The following is a 5,778-nucleotide window of genomic DNA, read 5'->3' on the forward strand; positions in this document are numbered from 1 at the left end:
CCGTAGCCCCGCTTCCGAGTGCACCCGTACTCCGGCCGCCGCCACGAGCTCGATTCCGGCGAGCTCGCTCCACCCCAGCTCCTCCCACTTGCCCCACTAGATGCGCGCGAGCCCCAGCTACGCGTAGGACCAAACCGCAGTCGATTTGGTCTCCTGTGGGCGATTCCCGAAGCCCTCCGCCGTCTCTGTCGTCACCGGCGACGAGCCGTTGACCTGGTCCGGCGGGTTTGACCCAGCTTGACCGGGGTTTGACTTTCCCCTGACTCACTGACATGTGGGCCCCAGGCCACTAACTAAACTAGGATTAGTATTAGTTTAACACAAACTAACTTTAGTTAGTTAACTAACTACTAACCAGTGAGTCCCACTGGTCAGGTTTGACCTGGCCAGCCATAGTTGACCTGCTGATGTCACTCTTACGTCATGCAGACGTAGTGAAACCTTTTCTGCATTTTAAATAAATCTAAATGATTTATTTATTTCAGAAAATGCCTAAAACTTCTAAAAATCATAGAAAATAATCTATAACTCAGAATGAAATAATTTATATATGAAAAATTATCAGAAAAATTCAAGGAATCAGTTTATGGCATTTTCATGCATGTTTGAACAATGTTTGTCCCCTGTTTTGGACAAAACAAATAAATGGCATTTAATAAAGCACATATGGAGTTTGAATTTGAACCTAGTGTTCAAACCAACTCCATTTAACTTGTTGCTAGTTGCATTAGGCCAATCAACAGCATATTGCCATGTCACATTCATGCATCATATTGTTGCATGGAATTGATTGTGTCCTTCCCTGTTTGCCGGTAACCGTCCCCTCTCAGACGACGATGTTTCCGACGACGTGATCGATGACACCGATGAAGAACTATATTGTCTTCAGAAGTGCCAGGCAAGCAAAACCCCCTTGTTCATTCCGATACAATCCCACTCTCTCGCTCCTGCTCTCTTTTACTGCATTAGGACAACAACGATTCAACCGTTACATGTTGCGGTAGTTGAACCCCTTTCCTCTGCATGACCTATCATTGCCACAGTAAATAGATGAAACCCACTAGCATGAGTAGGAGTTGTTTAAGCCCTGATGTGCCTACTCATCCATGCTTGTTTGTCATGCCTGCTATTGCTTAGAGTTGAGTCAGGTCTGATTCATCGGGGATGAATTGGAACAGTGATGAACATGTCCTACTGTGTGTGAGCTAAGTGTGTAAACACGATTTGGTAAAGGTAGTGGTGAGAGGCCATGTAGGAATACACGGTGGGTTGTCTCATTGAAACCGTTCTTAGGAACTGAGTTCTGTGTTTGTGATCCATGAAACAGTTACTACCACACATTGGGCCCGAAACCAATGGACCCTCTCGGCTTCTTGATCACCCTTGTCCTCTGTCCAGGAGTTGCAACTAGTTTCTGGTGTTTATAGGATATGTGTTGGCGGCCATGTGTAGCGCTGACCCTAGGGGTGGGCTATGATGCGGTAGATACACTGTGGCCGGGCATGCCGGGCGCCCGTTTGGTGTCTCGGAACCCTGTACACATCGTCCGGGGCCGTATGTGGAAATCTCGGCCGGACTCCCTGCGGATGGAACCTGGATAGGCGATAAACCTGGACTAGAGACTTGAGTGTTTAGGTAGGCCGTGGCCGACACCCTCGTTGGGCTTCCGCTTGAAGGTTGACGAGTACATGTCGTGTAAACGGCGGTAAGTGGTGAGAGCGTGTGTGAAGAAGTACACCCCTGCAGGGTTATCATCATCTATTCGAATAGTCATGTCCGCGGTAATGGACTTCTGGGTTGCCTATAACAGTTCATAGACAAGTGAAAGTGGATACTCTAAAACTCGCAAGATAAGTGTGAGTGCTATGGATGGCCTTCCCGTAAGGAGACGGGAGCAGATCCATAGTGGTGTATTGAATGGTGAATATGTGGACTTGTGTGCGCCACCTCAAAAGAGTTGCTTGCAGTCGTAGTTCAGGTTAGCCACCGAGTCAAAGCTGGCTTGCTGTAGTTAAACTCCACCACCCCCTTTATTGATACTGATGCATATGTAGATAGTTCTGATGTAAGTCTTGCTGGGTACATTTGTACTCACGTTTTCTTAATTTATGTTTTGCAGAGAGAGACTTCAGTCTCGCTAGTAGTTTCGCGTGGACTTCGACGTTTAGCTTGATACCTCAGCTACGATCTTGTGCCCTCGGAAAGATCTGGTAGATAGTCAGGCTTCTCAGCCTTTTTCATTTGTAGATGTCTGTACTCAGACATGTTAAGCTTCCGCATGTGCTTGATTTGTATGTTGTGATTGTTGGGTCATGAGACCCATGTTTGTAATATCTCGCTCCTCGGAGCCTAATGAATAAATACTTGAGTTGTAGAGTTATGTTGTGATGCCATGTTGTATTTACACATATCGAGCATATTGTGTGTATGATTGAAATGCTTGGTATGTGTGGGATCTGACAATCTAGTTGTTTATCCTTGGCAGCCTCTCTTATGGGGAAATGTAGTCTAGTGCTTCCATGAGCCATAGTAGTCCACTACAGCCCGGTTCACCGGAGTCCTGTTAGCCCAGCACTACTGCTCAGGACACTTGACTGGCCGGCATGTGTTTCACTTCGTTCCTTTGTCTGTCCCTTCGGGGAAATGTCACGCGGTGACATCCGGAGTCCTGCCTAGCCTGCTACAGCCCGGGTTCCCGGAGGCCTGTTAGCCCAGTGCTACAGCCCGGATTCACACGCTGCTGACCGACACGCTCGATGTGATTCATGTATGCCTGTCCCCATAGGTTAGTGCCGCTTTGGGTTCACGATTAGCCATGTCGGCCCGGGTTCTCTGTCATATGGATGCTAGCGACACTATCATATATGTGAGCCAAAAGGCGCAAACGGTCCCGGGCCATGGTAAGGCGACACCCGTGGGAATACCGTGCGTGAGGCCGCAAAGTGATATGAGGTGTTACTGGCTAGATCGATGTGACCTGGAATTGGGGTCCTGACATGAACGAAGAGATCATGAGATGATTAGAGAAAACTTGAATGATGCACCGTTAAGGTTTACAGAATGAGAGGTGAAAGCTGGAATGCATAATTCCGAGATGATGGGCTCCGGAGGATCAAACGGAAAAATACTCCTGAATTGCTTCGGATGGGTGAAAAGAATTCTCACAAACGAAAACAATTATGAGAGGATGGCATGAATCTAGAACCACGAGTCTTGAAGAGAATGGAGCAAGATTTAAAACAAAATCTTTGTTGGTCTTCACAATTCGAGAATGGTGACGAGAAAAAAACCATCATGAATTGTTTAGACACTCCGGGAGAATCAAAAGCAAAGAGGTTGAGCCAACGATGAAAGAATTTGAAAGATCTTGGAGAAAGACGTATAACTGATGAAAATTCATTCTTACGTCAAACTTGGAGAAGAATTTGAGAGTAACTCCGGGAAAATAGAAGAGTCAGGTAAGATCCTGGGAAAAGACCTGTGGGTTAGGGCCCACTCAAAAGAAACACCGTTGAACAATTTAAAAGAGAGATTGCGCCGGTTGAATCAAATGGCTCGAATGAGATAACAACCTCGAGATATCTTGAACGGATTGATAATGTTGACACAAATCTTGTGAGATATCTTCAGCACTCCGGATACAAAAATAGCAAGATGTGGATGATTAAGAGGTGCGTCGGCATGAGAAAACATTTGAAACGAGGAAAAGATATGACCGGCAAAGCTTGGATTTAATCCACCAGAGAAGAAAAAGAACGAAGAATGATGAACTTGAAGCTCCATTAGAATCTTCCTGAGAATCACCGGATAAGAACACTGAAAGAGAGGAGTAAAGAGGCTTCACATCCATAAGATGGATACTTGATAAAGAAATCCGAGTCCTTGAAGAAAAAGGGGTGGGAGGGCGGGAAAAACAAAGACAACTTGGGACGGATGAAACCAACAACGTTGAGAAGACTTGAGTTGATCTTGTGGATGTTGAAAAAGATTAGATCCACTTGAAGAGGAACACGCCGGTTGAAACGGATTGACATGACAATCTCGATTATCATGGAGGATTAGTATTCACATAGAAATCTGAGAACACCACTTAGGAAAGGTATGGAATCAACACTTGACATTGAATCAACTCGAATACCACAACCCAAAACAAAAACAAAGGATTGGCTTACAGAATAAGCCGGAACAAACATATGATAGAGATTTCGTCCGAAGTTTTCATGGTGGGGCCCACACGGGCTTGATCGTACAACAGCATCATGTACAAGGCAGTGCACATGACATACGAAGCGTCCCCGAGTCAGCATAGCCAAGGATCTTTAAGACACAATGAGACCACTGTAAAACCAACCGTGGATAGGCGGACTACTAGACGTCGAACCCCAATCTCATATCATGCATCTGCCGGAAAGATATCCTAGGAGCTACTTGAATTCCCACTTATAAACTCCCGAAACTTTCTGGTTATGCAATCAGGTGTCGGGGATACAGGGGAAGCATAATATCTCACCAAAAACTAACAAATCCTACATCCAGTTGTATCCATCCTTCAACACATAACCAAGAAACCTTCGGAAATCATTTACCTCAACCTTTGAAAAGCATTTGTCATACGAGTTATGGCAATACTCCTGAACTCCCGCCCCAGTACTGGGTGGCGTCGAGGTTATCTCACCAACAACTTCATAAAAGAGATCTTCGATGTCGGCGAACTCAGGTATTCTAGAACTGCAATGATAAAATTGTGACGACAACACCTCGGAGCTCAACTTCCCAGGACACTGCCACAACCCCTAAATGTCAGGAGGCACCAAGAACAATGTTCTCGTCACAAAACCATCGGAACAATTTCAAGTTACCCGCGTGATCCTATTTTTTTGTGAAATTCGAGGAGAGAAGAGTCAAAACTCTACGTCAGGAGGCCTCACCAGAGCGACGAAGGGACTGAGGAGTAAAAAGAATCCTACTCTCCGTTATATATAGTACTAAGACTCAAAACATTTTGTTCTAGACTCAACAACGTTAGCGATTCGATCAAGCAGTGGGCTCCTAAGTCGGGGATGGCTCTGATTACCAACTTGTAACACCCACAATGCGGCTATATCTCCCACGTGTCGGGGCACGACTTAGAGGCATAGACGCATGGTAGGTCTGTCGCAAGAGGGGTAATCTTTACACATCCCATGTACCGAATAAGAAAAGGATAGAGAGTTGGCTTACAATCGCCACTTCACACAATACATAAATATTCATACAACATCCAGAATACAATCAAGGTCCAACTACGGAACCAAAATAAAAGAAGACAACCCCTAATGCTATATCCGCGATCCTCCCAACTGGGCTCCACTACTGATCAACAGGAAACAAAACAAAACAACGAATACGATCTTCATCGAGCTCCCACTTGAGCTTGATTGCGTCATCTGCACTGGTATCATCGGCACCTGCAACTGTTTGGAAGTATCTGTGAGCCACGAGGACTCAGCAATCTCACACCCGCAAGATCAAGACTATTTAAGCTTATGGGTAGGAAAGGGTAGTGAGGTGGAGCTGCAGCAAGCACTAGCATATATGGTGGCTAACATACGCAAAAGAGAGCAAGAAGAGAAGCAGTGCACGGTCGTGAAGCTAGAAATGATCAAGAAGTGATCCTGAAACTACTTACGTTCAAGCATAACACAAGAACCGTGTTCACTTCCCGGACTCCGCCGAGAAGAGACCATCACGGCTACACACGCGGTTGATTCATTTTAATTAAGTTAAGTGTCAAGTTTT

This window comes from Triticum dicoccoides, chromosome 1A (assembly GCF_002162155.2).
Source record: "Triticum dicoccoides isolate Atlit2015 ecotype Zavitan chromosome 1A, WEW_v2.0, whole genome shotgun sequence".
Classification (NCBI taxonomy): Eukaryota; Viridiplantae; Streptophyta; class Magnoliopsida; order Poales; family Poaceae; genus Triticum; species Triticum dicoccoides.